The 19,886-nt window shown below is 40.9% G+C and overlaps 2 protein-coding genes across 6 annotated transcripts in view; one reads left to right on the top strand and one right to left on the bottom strand.

The window, feature by feature from the left end:
* Positions 1-8,291, bottom strand: part of ZNF106 (zinc finger protein 106) — a 73,714-nt gene extending 65,423 nt beyond the window's left edge. For both annotated transcript variants that reach the window (XR_006102217.1, XM_042452446.1), the window contains exon 1: positions 8,158-8,291. The gene's annotated coding sequence lies outside the window, so the exon portion shown is untranslated. The remainder of the gene's footprint in view (positions 1-8,157) is intronic.
* A 283-nt stretch (positions 8,292-8,574) lies between these two features.
* SNAP23 (synaptosome associated protein 23) overlaps positions 8,575-19,886 on the top strand; it is a 36,515-nt gene continuing 25,203 nt past the window's right edge. The window contains exon 1 of one of the 4 annotated variants that reach the window (XM_042445434.1): positions 8,575-8,593. The gene's annotated coding sequence lies outside the window, so the exon portion shown is untranslated. Of the gene's footprint in view, positions 8,594-13,241; positions 13,362-19,886 lie in introns of those variants that run through there. The other 3 variants (XM_042445409.1, XM_042445418.1, XM_042445426.1) reach the window with 3 other exon arrangements.

The following is a 19,886-nucleotide window of genomic DNA, read 5'->3' as shown; positions in this document are numbered from 1 at the left end:
AATTTCCGGGTTACGAAGAAAAAAACTTTAATTAATTATTTCCGGGTTACGAAGGTTTATCCGGGTTGCGAAAAAACGCCGGCGCTATTTTAAATGGAGCCGCGGCAGAGCCGCAGCTTTTCCCCCATTAGCGCCTATGGCAATTCGGCTAACGAAAGACTTCCGGGTTACGAAAATGGCGGCGGAACGAATTAATTTCGTAACCCGGGGGACGAGTGTACTAAAATACATAGATTTTACCTTGCTTTTCCATTTCAAACATCATCATGGTAAGATGCTTAGCAGTAGTTACATACAGTGACTGCACAAGGATTAATGGATAGGAAGTGCCATTTCCTAAATATAAAACATAGATGTACATATTGAAGGAACTCACAGGCCTGGTGCTATTATGATGATACAAGTCACCCAAATGAAATTCTGCCAGCTGCACCCCTCCACACACACACATATACACTTATTTCATTGAGACAAAAAATTGTTGGAAATGTCTCTCATTCCACAGAGAAAACCATCAAAGCATCTTTACCGAGAAAGATTCCATGGCTATAACTCTCATGATCTGAAAAATAGCAAAGGGATGAAAATGTTCATGGCTACTGCAGTCAAGTGACAAAATTAGAAGCATCCCTTTAAACTTCTGATGGTTACGGCAATGAAAAGACAAACATGGAAGTATTTTTTAAAAGCAAAGGTGTTAATCTTTGCATGGAATACTGTGGATCCCCTTGTTTTATTATCAATTCTGCGCTCCCAACAGTCTATGACAGTATCACTTTGTAGTTAATTAACTTATGCTCTTCATATGTTTAGGATATTGCTTAAAATTGGCTCAGCATTTCTGGCATTCATTGGGCAGAAGGGAAATAAGGTACTTAAAAGGGACAACAAGGTCAATAGAGTAGGCCTGGCTTTTAGCATTAGTTTGCACTCTTCATTCATTACACCTGCTTTGGAGAATCAAAATATCAGAGTAACTATCCATGATCACAAGGGGAGTTTTAAGTCTCCCCTCAAGTGACCAATCAACTGCAGCCACTTATGAGAGAAGACTAAAAATACTGTCTGAACTCAGATGTGATTGGCTGTCACTAGGGAATGAAAGGCCAAGTTTCTTTTTGCAAAGAGACTAAACACCCAGGCTGCACTTAAGGGAGGAACAGATTCTAGGAAACCTGTATCTTACAAGGTCTCTTTCAGACTACACAATACAGTATAGCACTTTGATACTATTTTAACTGTTGTATCTGCATCCTATAAAAGCCTGGGGTTTGTACTTAGGTAAGGGACTAGAGCTCTCTGGCAGAGAATTCTAAAGGCCCGTCCCTAAACTGCAAATCCCAGGATTCCACAGGATGAAGCCACAGAAGTTAAAGCAGAATCAAAATGCTGTACAGTTGGTCCTCCGTATTTGCGGCTTTGACTTTTGTGGATTTGATTATTTGTAGATTCGATTTATATGTTCTCTCTAGGAATCTTTAGGTCTCCCTTTAGGACCAACTTTCACCAGAAATTGTGCTGGATGACTTAAGAGATTCCTAGAGAGAACATTTTTAGGCATCTGTAGGTCCTCCAACACAATTCTATGGTTAACTTCCAGTGAACTTTGACCATAAAGTTGCACTGGAGGCACTAGAGATTCCCAAAGAGGTTTTCTCTCCGGTTGAAAAATGAATTCTTTTTATTTGCGCTTTTTCCACTTCCCGGGGGGGGGGGGTCCTGTGTCTCTGACCCCAGCAAATGTGGAGGGCCTACTATAATGCCATTTTAGCTCTGGTTCCATCCTATGGAATACTGGATTTGGGTTTAGGGAGGGGTATTTCGAGTTCTCCAGTGCCTCCCCAGAGTACAAACCCCAGGATACCACATGATGCTGGTCAAGTGGAATCACAGTGCTATAACTGTGCAGTGTGAAAGAATCCCATGAAAATGCAAAACAAGCTTCTCCAGAGGCATCCATTCTCCCTCCTACCAGAAACAGTTAAAGTGAAGGGCACTAGTAAGAGACATATGAGTCTTTGACATACTGTTATGAAGAGAAGACTACCAGCAAAACAAAATGTCTATTTGTGACAGTTTTTCCAGGTCTTGTTGAAAACAGGGTCATGCATCTCATGCAGCCACCAACAAAGCACTTACTAACATGTTTTATATCTTACTGAAGATATGTTTTATATATTTTGTATATTTGATTATCTGCATTGACTATCTTGTTTTATTTTGCATTATGTCTGTGTGAATTTTTATTGTATTTTACATTGTATTTTAGTATTTTTTATTAACAAATACTTATGTTTTATTCTATAATTGTTTATTAAGTGCCATGTACATGGTGCTATATAAGTAAATAAATAATGACGATGATAATAATACTGGAAGGCAAAAGACTTGATTCAGGCTCAAATACAATAAAGCTGGGGTTCCCACTCTGCCTCCAGATATCCTCCTCAGAAAACACTCTTCCCGTCCCTTAATGAATTAAGTAATGGATAGGCTAGCATCCTAGAAAATGGCAAGCTTCACAGTAAACTGTTTTTATTTCCAAGAATGTCCCTGGGCCTGACAAAGGCTTAAGAGCAGCTGCACCCTAGACATCGTTTTGAAGCACACCCAGCCACCCCCTCAAAAAGAATTCAAGATAATGGTAAAGAATATGCTGGAAGGGGTTGAGTGAGGGGTGGGATGTTTATTTATGTGGGAGGGGACGCATGTGTTTCTTAGTGTGCTCTTCTCTGAGCATCACCAGTATGCATTCTGTTAAATGAGCATTATTATTATATTTGTACTTTAGGACAGGAAGATACACTTTTGCTTTTGGAGTTCTGATCTCATTTTTCCACTGTCCCAGTTTCTTCCGTAAGTTTGCGTCAGAGCCTCATCAGTTCGCCTTCTTTGAAAAGGGTGTTGCAACATGTAAGTGTAAATTCAAGATTAGTTTAGTGCATCTCTATACTCAGATTCATGGAAGTTACTTTCAAACTGACAAGTTTGTTTTCTAGCATTTTCTAGCACTGTATGGCTGGCTACATCCATTATGGCAACATTTAAAGTACCGTATATCCCAAAAACTGTTTCAAAATTCCAAGTGTGTTCACTGTACGAAAAGGGCTGCAATAAAGGAGAAATAAGAAATAGCAAGGGCCTCTATTCTTTCTGTCTTCTACTTTAGGAACATAGAATATTGGTGGCCAGGGTACTCTTTTATTTATGGGAACATAAGTCTCACTCTCTGTTATTTATTTATTTATATTCCACCTTTCTTCCAAAAAGGGACCTAAGGTGGCTCACAATATAAAAACACATTAAAACAACATTTTTCAAAATACTTAAATTAGCCTAAGTAAAACAGTAAAAAGTTAAAATTTTTAAACATACAAAATGTAAAACATATAAAGTTTAAAAATAATCCAGGTCCACCCAGCCACCCACAAAACCAGGCCTGCATGATTTTATAAAGCTTACTGGAATAACAATGTTTTTGCTTGCTGGCGAAAGGCCAGCAGGGAGGGGGCCAGCCTAGCCTCCTGTGGAAGGGAGTTCCACAGGGTGGGAGCAGCCACCGAGAAGGCTCTCTCTCGTGTCTTCACCAAACAATATTGGGATGGTGGTGGGACCAAGAGAAAGCCTTCTCCAAAGAATCTTAGGGCTCCAGGTGATTCATATGGGGAGATATGGTTTCTCAAATAGTCTGGACCTAAGCCGTGTAGGGTTTTATAGGTCATGACCAACATTTTGAATTGTGCTCAGAAACAAACCATTAGCCTGTGAAGCTGTTTCAATACAGGAGTTATATGCTCCTTATAACTGGCTCCGGTCAGTGTTCTAGCTGCAGCATTTTGAACCCGCTGAAGTTGCCGAACAGTTTGCAAAGGTAGCCCCACGTAGAGTGCATTACAGTAGTCAAAACGGGATGTGACCAAGGAATGTGTCACCATAGCCAGATCTGGCATCTCAAGGAATTGGCGCAGATGGGCACTAGTTTTAACTGTGCAAATGTACTCCTAGGCATCCAGGCTCAGAGTGGAGTCGAGGAGCACACCTGCAATTTCAGGGGGAGTGTAACCTCATCCAGCTCAGACAAAGCCCCAGTTTCCTGATTTGCTGTGCAACTGACCAGGAGCACCGCTGTCTTGACTGGATTAAGCTTCAATTTGTTTGCCCTCATCCAGTCCATTACTGACAGCAGACACTGGGTCAACACAGAGACAGCTTCCTTGGAGTCAGATGGAAAGGAGAGATAGAGTTGGGTGTCATCCGCATATTGATGATACTGCACCCCAAAACTCTGGATGACCTCTCCCAGCAGGTTCATGTAGATGTTAAACAACATGGGGGGCAGCACAAACCCTGTGGGACCCCACGGGCTAGCGGCCAAGGAGTCCAACAGGAGTCCCCCAACACCACCTTCTGGGTCTACCCCTCCAAGTAAGACCAGAACCACTGAACAACAGTGCCCCCAAGTCCCATCCCAGAAAGGTGGCTCAGAAGGATACCATGGTTATTGGTATCAAAAGTCACAGAGATCTAGCAGGACCAACAGGGACACACTCCCCCTATCCAGTTTCCTGCGTAGGTCACCCACCAAGGCGACCAAAGCTGTCTCTGTGTCATAGCCAGGTCTGAAGCCAGATTGAAATGGATCTAGATCAGGGGTAGGCAACCTTTTTGAGCCGGGGGCCGGGTTGCTGTCCCTCAGACAACTGGGGGGCCGAAACCAAAAAATAAATAAATAATTTTTAAAAATTAAATAAATAAATAAACTGGGACAAATGTAGGACAACATTTTCAAATGGTGGACACTTTTTTTAAAAAAGTGGAGGACACGCAAAAAAATTTGCTGATTTTTTTTAAATAATGTTAATATAAATGCATGTTTCTGAGGCGTCTATAGAACAATTGCTCCCCTTGCCCCTGCGCACGAGAGGCCAAAGGCCCCGGCAGCAATCAGTGGCAGGACTGGGCTGGGGCCGGTCCCAAGGCCTCGCCGGGCCGCATCCGGCCCGCGGGCCGCAGGTTGCCTACCCCTGATCTAGATAATCCGTTTCATCCAGAAATCCCTGGAGCTGGGAGGCCACCACTCACTCCAGAACCTTGCCCAAGAATGGAATGTTAGAGACTGGCTGATAGTTATCCAGAATGATAGGATCCAGGGAGCTCTTTTTCAGTAATGGTTTCACCACAGCTTCCTTTAGACAGGATTTAAATTTGCCTTGCTACAGTGAAGCATTCACCACCCCCTTTACCCACTCGGCCAGTCCCTCTCTAGCTAATTTCAGAAGCCAGGAAGGGCAAGGATGCAGTTTGCACATGGTGGCCCTCACTTCTCCAAGGATCCTATCCACATCCTCAGGCTGCACAAATTGAAACTTATCCAATAATCTGCTCACTAGAAGTCTTCGCTCTTTTACTTGGCAGTTGTGATACAGTATCAGAAAGCCTCCAGGAATGTACATGACAGCTTCATGAAGGGAAGCGATGGAATAGGAAGACAAAGAGCCAATTGGGCTAAAGAAGTGGTACTGGGAAGATGATGGACTATTCCAAGAGAAAATAAAGACAAACTCTTACTCAAAGTGAAATAAAAAGACATCCTAACACTAAAGTTTGTGTCTAACCATGTGGCAAGCAGTTATTGGAACACATTCCAAGAGGTGTTTGCATAAGGTTGTTTTATAGGATTTTGGTAACACTGGTATATGACTCATTAGAAAAATGATAATGCTTGGTGAAGTGTGAGGCAGTAAGAAAAGAAGAAGAAAATATTACAGACGGACAGACTCAATCAAAGAAGCAGCAGGGCTGTTGATGACAGGATGTCTTGCAAGTCTCTCATCCATAGGGTTGCCATAAACTGAAGCAAACCTGATGACAGTTAATAACAATGAAAGGATTAAAGAGCTACATCACTGGATACATATTCAACAGATGCAAAAAAATAAAGGCCCTGCTCAGGTGATTCACTATTTGCTGTGACATGTAGGACTCTCGTCAATGCTCTCATGAAGGAGGGGCAAAAACTGCAGAAGTCGTCTCTAGTCCATATGTATACTCCTTCATGTAGCTGGGTTCATACTTCTTTAGTATGCTTAGGTGCTAACTGGAAACATCTGCAGAAGCTGCTTATAAGAGCAATTACTTTCGTAAACTGACTGGTAAGAACCGTCCATCCTGACCTGGAACTGAGCCAGGTAAATACTTTTTCACAGTAAGGCAGCATTTCACTGGCACCCATAGGTCCTGATCTTGCTTCCTTCCAAAGAGGAAAGCAAAGAAGATAAAAAGAGATACAGAAATTCTTTCCTTTAATTAAAGAACACTTATTGAGACCTAAAGGTTGCAAGAATACAAGGAAATTTGACAGAAAGGGTAAAGATTCTGTGATAGTTTGAAGGAATATTATAACAGAGGAAGTGCTTCTGTCCAGAATTGGCACGCATCTAGGCTGAAGGAACCAGATCTCTGAAGGGTGTCTCTGTAAGGTAAGTAAATTACTCACTTTTTAAACCTGGATCAGAAACTTTGGTCCTCCAGATGTTTTGACGATTGGCAAAGCTGGCTGGGGCTTCTGGGAGTTGAAGTCCAAAACACTTGGATGACCAAAGTTTGGGGATGATTGATCTAGACACTATACTTCTATTGATGCAGCCCAAAATCGTATTGACCTTTTTAGCTGATGCATCACACTGTCAACTCACATTGAACTTGTAGTTTACTTGGACCCCCAGATCCCTTTCACATATAGTCTTGTTCAGCCAGGTGTCCCTCATCCTATATCTATGCATTTCATTTTTCTGCCCTAAGTGCAGCATCTTACATTTCTCCGTGTTGAATTTCATTTTGTTAGTGTTGGCCTAGCTTTCTAGTCTATTCAGGTCATTTTGAATTTTGATCCTATCCTCTGGAGTATTAGCTATTCCTCCTAATTTGGTGTCATCTGCAGATTTGCTAAGTATGCCCCGATATTCTGTCATCCAAGTCATTGATAAAGATGTTGAATAACACTGGGCACAGGACAGAGCCCTGTGGGACCCCACTGGTCACTTCTCTCCAGGCTGAAAAAGAGCCATTGTTGAGCACCCTTTGGGTTCGGCCGGTCAACCAATTACAGATCCATTTAACAGTTACTTTGTCTAGCCCACATTTTACAAGCTTGTTTGCAAGAATGTCATGGGAAACCTTGTCAAAGGCCTTACTGAAATCAAGATATACTATATCCACAGCATTCCCTTCATCTACCAAGCTGGTAATTTTATCCAAGAAAGAGATCTGATTAGTTTGCCACGACTTGCTTTCCCAAAACCCATGTTGACGTTTTGTGATTATGGCATTCCCTTCTTTTTCCTGCAGAAGAACTATGGCTCCTTCTGCCTCTAATGGCCCACTCCATTTCGCCTATTTTAGATGAAGCGACTGATGTTATTACTTTAATTGTTGTATTCTAATTTTATGGTGGAAGGGTTGGGGATTAATGTATTCCACTGTGTTTTAATTTTATTTATGCTGTATACTTTACCGCGTTTGCAGTTTTATTTATGCTGTAATCCCGCCTCGTTCCGTAGGGAGAGGCGGCAAATATAAATCAACCATATTATATTATTATTATTATCATTATCATTATTATTAAATGTCCACTAGCTCTCTGTTTAACGATATGCTCCGGAATCTTTCGCTTTATTGATGTCAGGCTAATTTCAACCCTGTTGAAAGTCCATTTGGAAGGTGACCCTTTCCTCAGGAGTATAAGGCAATGGTTTCCAGTCTTCCAGACCAAGAAATCTCCACACAAAACAACAGCCCACAAGGTGCCTCAGGCAGCCTCCTTAAGATGGTGGTTCCTCCTCCTCCAAAGAGCCCCTTCAGTCCAGAGGAGACTTAGGCTGCGTCTACACTGGAGAGATAACTCGGTTTGGCACCGCTTTAACTCTTTGTCTGCCTCTTTGCTATGGAATTCCGGGAGTTGGAGTTTGTTGTGGGGCGCTCTGGGCCCCACAACAAACTCCAAATCCCAGAATTCCATAGCCTTGAGCCAGAAAAACTTAAAGCGGTGCCAAACCGGGTTAACTCTCCAGTGTAGACGCAGCCCTAACTTTTAAGCCCTTCCCCGAGGCGCCCAGGAGTCACTCCGCAGCCCCAGCTCCCCTTCCTCAGGCTACTTACACGTCGCCCCTTCCCAGCACACAGCCATCCTCGGCCAGGAGGACCCGCCGCCGGAGACCCGGCTCGAGCCGACCCGAAAGAGAACCGCGCCACACAAGACGGGAAGCGCCTCCATGGAGCCAGCCAATCAGAGGACACAAACAAACCAGCCCTAGCGCCTTCCCTGCCCCTTTGCATTTTGGGAAAGGGAGTTCTTTCTACTTCGGGAAGAGCGGGCCTGCCTTCAAAACACCAACGCCGACACCTTCGGGAGGGGCGGGGCTTTACTGGCCGCCGCTGCAAAACCAGGGCCGCGCGCGGTGCATTTCGGGAGATGTAGTCTGAGAGACCTGGAGACCAGCTAGTTTCGAATCCCTGTCCGGCTGTGAAAGTCCACTTGGTCCTCCTTTTCCAGGACGTGTCCTACATTTCAACCATCTTCCCTCCAGACTGAAATGTATCAGGATTAGTATTACATTATAAAATAAAGCATATATTATATAATTATATAAAATAATTATAGATATGTATATAATTATAGTATGTCATTATATAGAATTATATAATACATATAATATATAATATTTTATAATATAATATAATTTGCTTATATAATAAAATCTATTATATATAGTATTATATAATATATTATATATAATATACTATAATATAATATATTTTACTAAGGCAAACAGCCACAACAACAGCGACATGCATCTGAGGAAGGAGGCTCAAGCCTAGGAAAACTCATGCTAGTCTCAGAGGTGCTAGGAAACCACTTTACGTAACAACAACAACAGTTTGGGATAGCTTGAATTCAGGGGTGGTTTTTCTGGTAAAACGTCTTCTTGCTGTTGTTGTGTGCCTTCAAGTCATTTCCAACTTACAGTAACTCTAAGGCAGTGGTTCCCAATCTTCCTAATGCCACAACCCTTTAATACAGTTCCTCATGTTGTGGTGACCCAAACCCATGAAATTATTTTCGTTGCTACTTCATAACTGTAATTAAATATATGTTTTCCAATGGTCTTAGGCGACCCCCATGAAAGGGTCATTCGACCCCCAAAGGGGTCCCGACCCACAGGTTGGGAACCACTGCTCTAAGGCCTATCATGGGCTTTTCTTGGCAGGTTTCCTCAGAGGGGGTTTGCTATTGTCATCCTCTGAGGCTGAGAGTGTGTGACTAGCCCAAAGTCACCCAGTGGGGTTTAATGGTTGAGCCGGGAATGAAACCCTGGTCTCTAGAGTTCTAGTCCATCACTCAAACCACTGAGCCTCACTGGCTCTCCAAATACGTTGTTGTGTCGTGTGCCGTCAAGTCCTTTCCGACTTAGGAGTTTATAATAACTTTATTACGGCCATTTGGCCAGCATTTTAGGAGTTTATCACACGAAGGAGATCGGGAGTTAATCCCATCAATATCCCTGGAAAAAATCCCATAATTACACAAAACTATTTCACATGACATTGTACAAACCTGACATTCAAGTGGTCACAAAGAAGCATTAACATCTGATTCAGTTTTGGGATTTCAGCCACAATGCATTTCCAATATCACTTTATTTCCGCAACTGCGTGTGATAACCATTCGCGCAATTACACTCCATTTTCACTTTATTTGCGGGATGCTTTAAATGCGCTTTAATGCCAAAGTTAGCCCCAGTGTGATAAACTCCTTATAGCGACCCCAAGGCTAATCAGAAAACAAAACAAAAAAAGACACTGGAAAGTACATATTCACAGCGGAAGAATGAAAGAAACAAAGCTGCTTGTTTTCTGCTACTCCAGAGACTAGGACCTGGAGCAACGGATGCAAGCTACAGGAAAAGAGATTCCACCTCAACATTAGGAGGAAGTTCCTGGCAGTAAGGGCTGTTAGACAATGGAAAATACTGCCTCAGAGTGTAGTGGAGTCTCCTCCTTTGGAGGCCTTTAAACAGAGGCTGAGTGGCCATTTGTTGGGACATGCTTTGATTGTGAGATCCTGCATGGCAGGGAGTTGGAGTGGATGGCCCTTGGGGTCTCTTCCAACTCTGATTCTATGATTAGAGTCCCACATCCTATTTATTTCACTATTTATTTCATTTATGCCACCTTTCTCAACAAAAGTGACCCAAGGAGACTAACAAAATAAAAACGCTTTAAAAAACTTTAATGTAAAAAATTTAAAAACAGTTAAAATCATCGAATTAAAACAATATAAAATTAACATTAAAACATACCAAAAATTAAAACATAACTAAAACACACACTGCACATAAAACCACCTTGTCACAGTTATTACTTTAAAAAGCCCCTATGCAATGGTCCAAAACCTTTTATTGTTTAACAAGACCAACACCTTTCGGCCTTATCACCAAGTGGCCTTCTTTCAGGAGCTATTATAAAATAAACAGAAACCCACTTACTATGCATGTAATGTTTGAGAAAACAATAATGCTGGGAAAGGTGGAAGGAAGTAGAAAGAGAAGAAGGCCGCATGCCAGATGGAAGGACTCTATTAAGGGGGTCAATGCCAGATAGAAGGACTCTATTAAAGGGGTCACAGGTGTGAATTTACAGGAACTAAGCAGAACAGTGGATATTAGGGAGTCATGGAGACGTCTCTTCCATGGGGGTCATCATGGATCGAGATGACTTAAGGGCAGTTAACAACAACAAAATCTTTGAGATAACACGTAAAGCATCTTTTAAAAACCATTTTTCTTAAAAATATATGTTTCTATTATATTTAAATGTGCGTGCGTGTATATATACACACACACACAAATCCTCATACATTTCTGAAGTTGCAGTCTGCATTCTCTATACAAAGGGACATTTGATTATCATATAGGAACTTAGGTTCATAAAACACAGCAGAAATTGCCCTGGCTCAATGCTAGGGAGTTCTGGGAACTGTTTTGTGAGACATGTAGCCTTCTCCATCAGAGAGCTCTGGTGCCACAATAAACTACAATTCCCAGGATTCCCTAGCACTCAGCCAGGGCAATTAAAGGGTCTCAAAGTGGATTATTTCTGCAATGTGTTTTGGACCTTAGATAGCTTATGTAGGAACAGGTTGTAAACAGGTTGTGCATGTTTTAAGGGCAATACTTTACGTATTCTTTATTCAGGAGTTACCTTCTGAGAGATATATTTGGGGAGCGTAAACTACTGAATGCATGGGAACTTGCACCCAAATTGGCAAACAAAGGATTATGTAGGATGAAGACTTGCTCGTACTGTCCAGCAGGGAAGGCCAGTTTGTCAAGGGTGACCAAATGTCATAACCGTGAAAAAGGACAAGGCACCGCAACATGTAGTACATTCAAGGACATTACAAAAATAAAAGCTAAAAACACTCTTATTAAACGTAAATTCATGCTTCTTAGCGATGCTCAAAATGGAGGGCATTTCGAAATTCCTCCTGGACAGAAGGTTGAAATGCAGAGCATGTCCTGAAAAAAGATTTATGGTAACCCTGAGTTTGTCCTGTCTCCCCCAGTTGTTACTGAACTTCAACTCTCAATGGCCCTGGCCAACAGGTCTGCTCTGGGGCCACAGCAAACTACAATTCCCAGAATTCGATAGCATGGCACCTGGTGGTTTAAGCGGTGTCAAATGGGATTATTCCTGCAGTGTGGATGCAGCCTAGGAGTAAACTACAACGTGAGTGGATACTGAAAGCAGATAAACTGCTTTCATTCAAAATTCTGGCCTTGGATGAGGAAAAATGTCATGTCAGTATGGTAGATGTTATTCACATATTTCCATGAAAAGTATAATTGCTTACTACACCGAGAGTCAGTATGCTGTAGTGGTTTGAGTCGAGTGTTGCACTAGGATAGCTGTGGAAACCCACTGGTGACCTTGCTCAGCTTCTGAGGAAGGCAAAAGCAAACCCCCTCCGAATAAATCTCGCCTGGAAAACCCCATGATAGGTTTGTCTCTCAACCCAACACAGCACATAAGAGGGTACAGATAGAAAGATAAATATTTCAGACTACAGTAACCCAGGAAATTACATAGTTTGCAAAAACATACAGAAACTTGCAACTTCTTCCTCTTCTTTATTTTTAGGAAATGCCTTCTCTACCCACTTTCATTTCCTTTTTTGGAAAGAAATGTTTCCAGAGCATGTTACATATTTATTGGTTCCAAACCACTATGTTGTGAATTTACTTTAAGAGGCAATCTGAGTGCTTTAAAAAAAATGCACACCCCCCATATGCACAATAAGGCAGTGTGATGTAGTGGTTTGATCATTGGACTACAACTCCCAAGACCAGAGTTTGAATCTCCCACTCAGCCATGGAAACTCACTGGGTGACCTTGGGCAAATCACGCTCTCTCAGCCTCAGAGAATAAACCACAGTGCAGAGGGAAAAGAGCGTTAAATTTATATGTAAATAAAATAAATATAAAAAAATATAAAAAATTAGTAGTAATTACTATGGAACTAATAATACTAGTACTATTTGTTGGGAGAAGCGGGAAAATACAAATAAACTTATTATAATTAATATTTTTATTAATTTAATAAAATATAAAATATAAAATTACTAGTAATTACTATGGTACTAGTAATACTAGTACTTTGGTATAAAATAATACATAATAAATAATATAATAAAATATGAAATATAAAAATTACTAGAGATTACTATGGTACTAGTAGTACTAGTACTATGGTATAAAATAATAAATAATAAAATAAACAGTATAATACTGTAAAATAAAGTATGAAATATAAAAATTACTAGTGATTACCATGGTATTAGTAATACTACAGTAGTACTATAATGTGATCAAATACTAGGGATTGTAGTGTTGTTTGTTTGTCTGTTTGTGTTGGAGACAATTAGCCTTCTCTGTCCTTTGCCCCCACAAACCACAAACCCCAGCCTTCCATAGCATGGAGCCAGGGCAGCTAAAGCGGTGTCAAACTGGCTTTATTTCCCCAGTGCGGATGCTATTTTTAAAAAGGAAACAGGAAAGCTGGGTGGCGACGAGGAAGCCGGCTCTGAGGCGAGCCAGGATGTACTGTAGTACTGTAGTGGAAGAGAATAGAGAAAGGAGGAGCCAGGCTTGGGCGGCCATTAGTTGTCACCAATAGAGACCCTCCTGGGGAAAGCAGTGGGAGGAGGAGGTTGAGGCGAAGATTGGGAAGGAGGAGGAGGAGAAGGGACTGGAGGCAGCAGCAGGAAGCTCCGGGAAAGTGGGCCCAGTGGGGCTGGGCTGAGGTAAATGGCGGGCTGGGGCTGCCTGAAAACGGGCGAAGCCAGAGGCAGAAGGGAGAGATTGTGGAGGGCGGGACGGAGGGCTCCTCGCCCCAGAAGCCCAGGAGGGAGGGAGGGAGGAAGGAGGGAAGGAAGGAAGGAGAAAAGAGGTTGTAATGGCGGGGGGGGGGGTGTCTCTCATAAGGGACTGCCCTGGTTCAGGGAGACCAGACTTGGTCCTCCTTTTCCAGGACCTGGCTCCCATTTCAGCCTCTGCCCAGGAGGCATTCCAAAAGGTCCCCCATTTTGAACAGGACTAAATAGTATGAGTTTACATTTCCACAAGTGTTTTTGGCTTCTATTTGTTCATGAAGTGCCCCATTTCAACTTTCTGTCCAGAAGGGATCCCAAAAGGCCCTCCATTTTGAGCAGGACTAAGAAGCATGGGATTACATTTATAACAAGTGTTTTGGGCTTTTATTTGTTCATCTGCTCCATTTCAATTTTCTGTTCAGTAGGAATTCCAAAACGTCCTCCATTTTGAGCAGGACTAAAGAAGCCGAGATAGCAACACCTTTGCTTTTTCATAGTTAAGGTTCATAAACTTTGCTTCAAATGCCCCAAATAGTTAAAAATGTTATCTAAAATGTCGTATGAAGTATATACAGTAATTTTATAGAACATTTTACACAATCTTGGGCATGAAACAAAGTTTGCGCACCTTGGACTGTGGAGTTCCTAGTCCAGACTATCTTAGTCTAGAAATGTTAGACACAAAAAAAATTGGCCTCAGAAAACTTCATCGACTTATCTATGGGTCAGTGTCAGTGCTATACTTTATCCCTTATTTAAAAACAACAGCCATTCCCCAGTGAAAGACAAGAGTTTGGTCTGTCCCCATCTGTCCAGCTTTTAGGGTGAGCACAAACAGTTACGTAGGCTGGAATTTTACATGAGGTCTGTTTATAGTTGAGTATGTATGGTAGCTAGTTATCTCTGAAGGTATGTTGCCTTCTTCCCTCCATCTCTAAGGAGTACAGGCTAAGTCTCCCATATCCAGAATTATCCCCCCCCCCAAAACACTTTTTTTATAGATGGCTCAGATAGCGACTTTAGCTTCCTGATAGTTTAGTGTATACAAACTGTTTCAGGCACAAAATGGTTTAAAATAGTCAATAAAATGTTCATTAAAATTACTGTATATACTCTTGTATAAATCTAGAGATTTTAGTAAAAGAATTGACCTAAAAAACCTGAGTTGGCTTACATAAAAAAGGAAAAAACAAAAACCTCAAGCTGCATCCACACTGCCCAAAAAAAAATAAAAATCAGTTTGACATCCTCACTTCGACTGCCTTGGCTAGGTGCTGTGGAATTCTGGGAATTGTAGTTGTTTTGTAGGTTTGGGATATTATTGTAGTTCAGGTTATGTGTATAACATGTATACAAAATGTAAATGAATTTTGTATTTAGACATGAGTCCCATCTGCAAGATATCTCATTATGCACATATATGCAAATGTGGATATTACAAAATTTAAACTACATCCAAAATCCACAGCAGCTCTGATCTCATGCCCTTTCACTAAAGGAACTCAACCTGTATTAGTAATGGTTTGTTTATAGTAAAGCCTGAACTCTTATGATGCACTTCTTAAGAAATGACACTCTTATCTGTCACAATCTGGTTAGTAGTGGAAGTTTCACACACCACTTAATATCATGGGGGCCTGCTTAGGCCTGTGTCCAAGCAGAGACAGCCTAGACCTACTGCTTTGTATTACATGTATACATCAGATAACACAGGTGTGTGCCTGGAAATTACTTCTTCAACAGAAACTTTGGTACCACAGGCAGAAGTAACATTTGAAGGGGCGGAACAGACAGCCTTTTTAAGCTGTCGTCCAGGTGGCCTAAGAGCATGGTGTTCATACGCTGCATGTCCTGAAGCTGTCCAGAAGTCAGGTGGCTGCCCAGACATGGGTGGCTTCAAGGCGCTTTGGTGACTTGGTGTTTATATTCCACACACCACCAGAGTTGCTGGAAGCTGCCATGGCGCTGTGGCGGGGTGGGAAAAGCCATCTTTTCCCCAGCCAAAAAAAGGAGCAGATCTTTTCAGATCAAGGTGGTTTGGGGCATGGCACGTGTTCGCTGCAGCCACAGTCGGCTTCAGGCCACCCCCTCTGGCCCATCTGTTACTCCTCAAAGAATAGGGATAGGTTCCTACACCAAAAAAAAAAAAAGTTCAATAAGTTTCAGCAAACCTTTTATTCAGAACTAATGGTATGCACATGTGAAATGAAACAGCAAGAATCTATTAAAATATTCAAAGACCAGGTTGTCAACAACTTCCCACAGAGCGTACACAGCTATAGCCTCCAAACTATGGAACAACTTACCGGAAGAGAGCCATCTTATCACCACCTTAGATGTCTTCAAGAAGGCACTTAAGATGGATCTCTTCCAGCAGACCTATCCACCTGATCTTTTATAAAGAAGTACTGTAAGGAAAAAAATCCACTTCTGGTCATACCTGTGTATTTTAGATGGTGATTTTATTGTTCTGAATTGTATCTTTTGAGCAACGTTATTGTTTTATTGTATGGATTTTAGATGTTGTTGCTGTTTTTATGGTTGTAATCCTGCCTCGATCCACAGGAAGAGGCGGGAAATATAAATAATTTATTATTATTATCATTATTATTATTATTATTATTATTATTATTATATCACTTAAGTCATACATAACTAAACAAAAACATTTTCAATTTCCTAGACATCACTTAAAAGTTTCTTCCAGCAGCCTCCACCTTTCTTGTGATTTCTCTTTTGATGGATAGACTTATAGATCTGTCATATTTTTAAAAACATATTGGGTGAGCTGGTAAGGCAGTGTTTTCTGTTCTCCCCCTTTTCTATTTCCTGCTTGCTCAGTAAAGGATTCCGGAAGGAGATGCTGTTTGCACACTGAAGGCAGGCATTTGATAGTTCTGTGTTTGCCTCTACACTGCTATAGTAGGATTGGCAAGAGTAGAATTCTTTCTTCATCATGCTCTCAGTGCTGTTGTTGCTAAAAACTTTCCAACTAGACAGAAGGTAAGGAAAGAGGGTGCAGGCATCAAAAGGATTGTAAAAATGAGCTTCGTTGGGCCAAAACACATTGCAGTAATAATCCAGTTTGAGACTGCCTAAATTGTTGTGTTTCAGTGCAAAGGACTCATGGGAACTGTAATTTGTTGTGTCACCAGAAGTCTCGAACAAAGAAGGCTAAATGTCTCATGAAACTACACTTCCCATAATATCCTAGCATTGAACCAGGGCAGTTCAAACTGGATTATTTCTACAGTGTGTTTTGACATATTGTTAAAGGCTTTGTTAACTGAGGTAGGCCTGTACTGCCTTTTTACATGTGTTTGAGCAAAGGCAACTAACAAGTAAAAGATGTTAAGAGTCATTGGGCATAATATGTAAAAATCACAGTATGGACTGTTTTCATACAGTATATTTCTTCTCGTTTTGCTCCATTTCTTCTCTTTCAGAGACAGCCATAAGCAGGGCTTCCCCACTCTTTAAATCACTCTTAACTTCATCCACTTACACAGTCACACATGAACCATTATGTGCAATTTTAACAGAAAAGAGAAGTAGAAATCAAAACCAAAGGTGGAAAACAGTTTTTGAAATATTGGATCCTTGTTCAAAAAGTGTTTTCCATATGTAAATATGTAGTCATATACTTTTTGCTTTCATCTTACCAAGGCTGCATCTTCACTGCAGAAATAGTCTAGTTTGACACCAACTTTAACTGCCATAGCTCAGTGTTATGGAATTCTGGGACAGCAATTTGTTGTGACACTAGAGCTCTCTGACAGAGAAGGCTAAATGTCTCCCAAAACTACAGTTTGAGCCATGGCAGTTAAAGTGGTGTCAGAATTAAATTATCCATGAGTCTGGATTTGGAGAAGTCATCATCCACATTTACCCAAAGTGTTTCTGAGGATAAAACTTAAAAAGAGGTTGTTAATGCCTTTGAAAGATATGCCCACTGTGCCTTTGAACCTGTGAAACTAGTGTCATCAGAGAAGAGCTTTGTCTAGGCAGTGCAGCAACAATTCCTTTGATGTACGTATGTTCTTCACTAGATGTGTATTTCTCAGTAAAGGTGAAATCTTACGCCAATTTATGCATGAAAAGCCTGTTGAATTCAGCAGACCTAACTTGTCTACCATGTGACTTCCTTCAGATAATTTGCACACTTTCATATGTGTACGTTTCCACCCACAGTGTCCATCTGGTAAATGGAAGTAACTCTTTTTGTTCTCTGTTCCAGCAGTACCTGCCTTTGGTCTGATGTGCCATTCTATTTTATTCTTTTTACCACAACCACTACCTCTTCTTTTCCTACACAACTTCATCACCATGAATCACATCACAGCATCCCTCTTCCCTTTTGGTCATCTTGTTCCCAGAAATTCTGTGAATTTGATCTTTCATTTCTGTCTACATTTTTCAGTCATGAGTGGGAGGATTTTGTTCATTCTCCCATGTTCAGGCATGAGGGATGTCCTTCCAACCTACAAAGTTTCACCATATTGAAGGATCTTTCATTTTACTTGAAATATTTCTGCCCCTTTCTTTTCTGTTCTTCTGCACCTGCATTTATGCCTTTGGCAATCAACGGTAGAACTCTACAGCAGTGAATTCTTAGGTACCTCACTAGACTACAAATCCCAGGAATCTGTATGATACATTTACCACATACTGCCATTGTTAAAGTATTACCAAACTTTCATAACTGAGCAGTATAGATACACTGTTAACTGCACAGCCCCAGATTGTTGCAGCACTGTAGTTGTAACCTATTACTGTGTTAGTTGCTGTCCCAATGCTTTATGGTCCTACGTAGGACTATGAGTTTCTATCAACTTCTATATCATGTAGTCATGTTTGAGAGAAAGTAGTATTTTCCCACAATCTTGCAAAATTGGTTTGTAGGAACCATGCTAACCACATGATTATTGCAGTTACAAGACTGCTATAACCTGACCTATCGAAACTGTGGCCTATGGTTTTACATCTTGTTTATGCACAGTATTATCCATTTTACTACTATGCATTCTGATGGTCCTTAAATGTTAAAAGTATGACTCTGGAGATCAGGGTTCAAATCCTCACTCAGCCATGCAAACCCACTGGGTGACCTTAAGCAAGTCACACACTCTGCCTCAGATGAAGGCAGTGGCAAACCTCCTCTGAATAAATCTTACAAAGAAACCCCCATGATAGGTTCACTTTAGGATCACTATAAGTTGTAAACAACTTGAAGTACACAACAAGTATAGTGGCAGTTCTGATTAGATATATGTGGGATTATGCTTAATATGATTAGTTTTCACCAAAAGATTTCTTTTTGTTTGTTTGTTTGTTTGTTTTGTTTTGTTTTCAAGAGACAGCTGTGTTACTCTGTTTCAGTATAAAAACTGTTATCTGGAGGCTATATGTCCATTACTGATAGTTCATTCTATGGCCTCCTATTGTCACTGCTCTTGGTCTCACATATTGTTACCCTTGAATTTTCCTAGCTGCTCTTTTTCTTAATCTTTCTTTTTTCATTGCCAAGGGAAGCAATGTGTTTGTACATACTCCTGCCTTTCTATTTGGTGCCAATATGTAGAATTCTTGGCTTGTTGTATAGGTAAGTAAATATTACTGTTTGAACTGTCGAGAAAGATTTTGTGGGTATTACACAGTTTCAAGTATTAAACAAGTGAGACAATTAACATGCTGATTCTAAGCTTCCTGAAAGAGGACTAATAACACTATTGTTTTTGCAGCATATTCAGGAAACTGATAAGAGAACTCCGGAAAAAGGTCCAGAGTGGTGTCTTTGTTTTCACATTTTCATTTTGTTTAGCTAGTGCAAAGTAGTGTAGGGGGAGATTCTTTTTCTGCTACAAGGTAGTACAAGTAGTCATCTGATTGCTATTGGTACAACCAAATTTCCAGCTTTGGTACTACAGTGGATCCTTGTTATACGCTGGGGTTTGGCTCCAAGATCCCCCGTGTATAACAAAATCCGTGTATGCTCAAGTCCCATTAAGTATAATGACATAGCAAAATGGTGTCCCTAAAAAATGGAACATCAAGGTAAATTTATACTTTTTTGGAACATTTTCAAACCGTGTATGCTTAAATCCGTGTATAAAAAATCCGTGTATAAGAAGGGCCGACTGTATATGCTTGGTTTGTTTTTACTTTCAACCAAATTTAAGACAACGCATCAGTTCATAAAAGGCTTAAATAACTTGTGATAATCTCATGACCCTACTATTAATACCAATTATTTTACTGAAATTGTTATTTAAATCTTAAATGAGTAAATGTAGTTTTGATTGAGAGAGCCAGCGTAGTGTAGTGGTTTGAGTGTTGGACTATGTCTCTGGAGGTGAGGGTTCAGCTTCCAGCTCAGCCATGAAACCCATTGGGTGTGAAACAACTTGAAGGCACACAATAACAACAGTTTTGATGGATAGTCTATTTGGCTGGAAT

The sequence above is a fragment of the Sceloporus undulatus genome, chromosome 1 (genome assembly GCF_019175285.1).
Source record: "Sceloporus undulatus isolate JIND9_A2432 ecotype Alabama chromosome 1, SceUnd_v1.1, whole genome shotgun sequence".
NCBI classification, from domain to species: domain Eukaryota; kingdom Metazoa; phylum Chordata; class Lepidosauria; order Squamata; family Phrynosomatidae; genus Sceloporus; species Sceloporus undulatus.
Note: the sequence above shows the minus strand (reverse complement) of the source record. Positions and strands in the feature narration are given on the sequence as shown.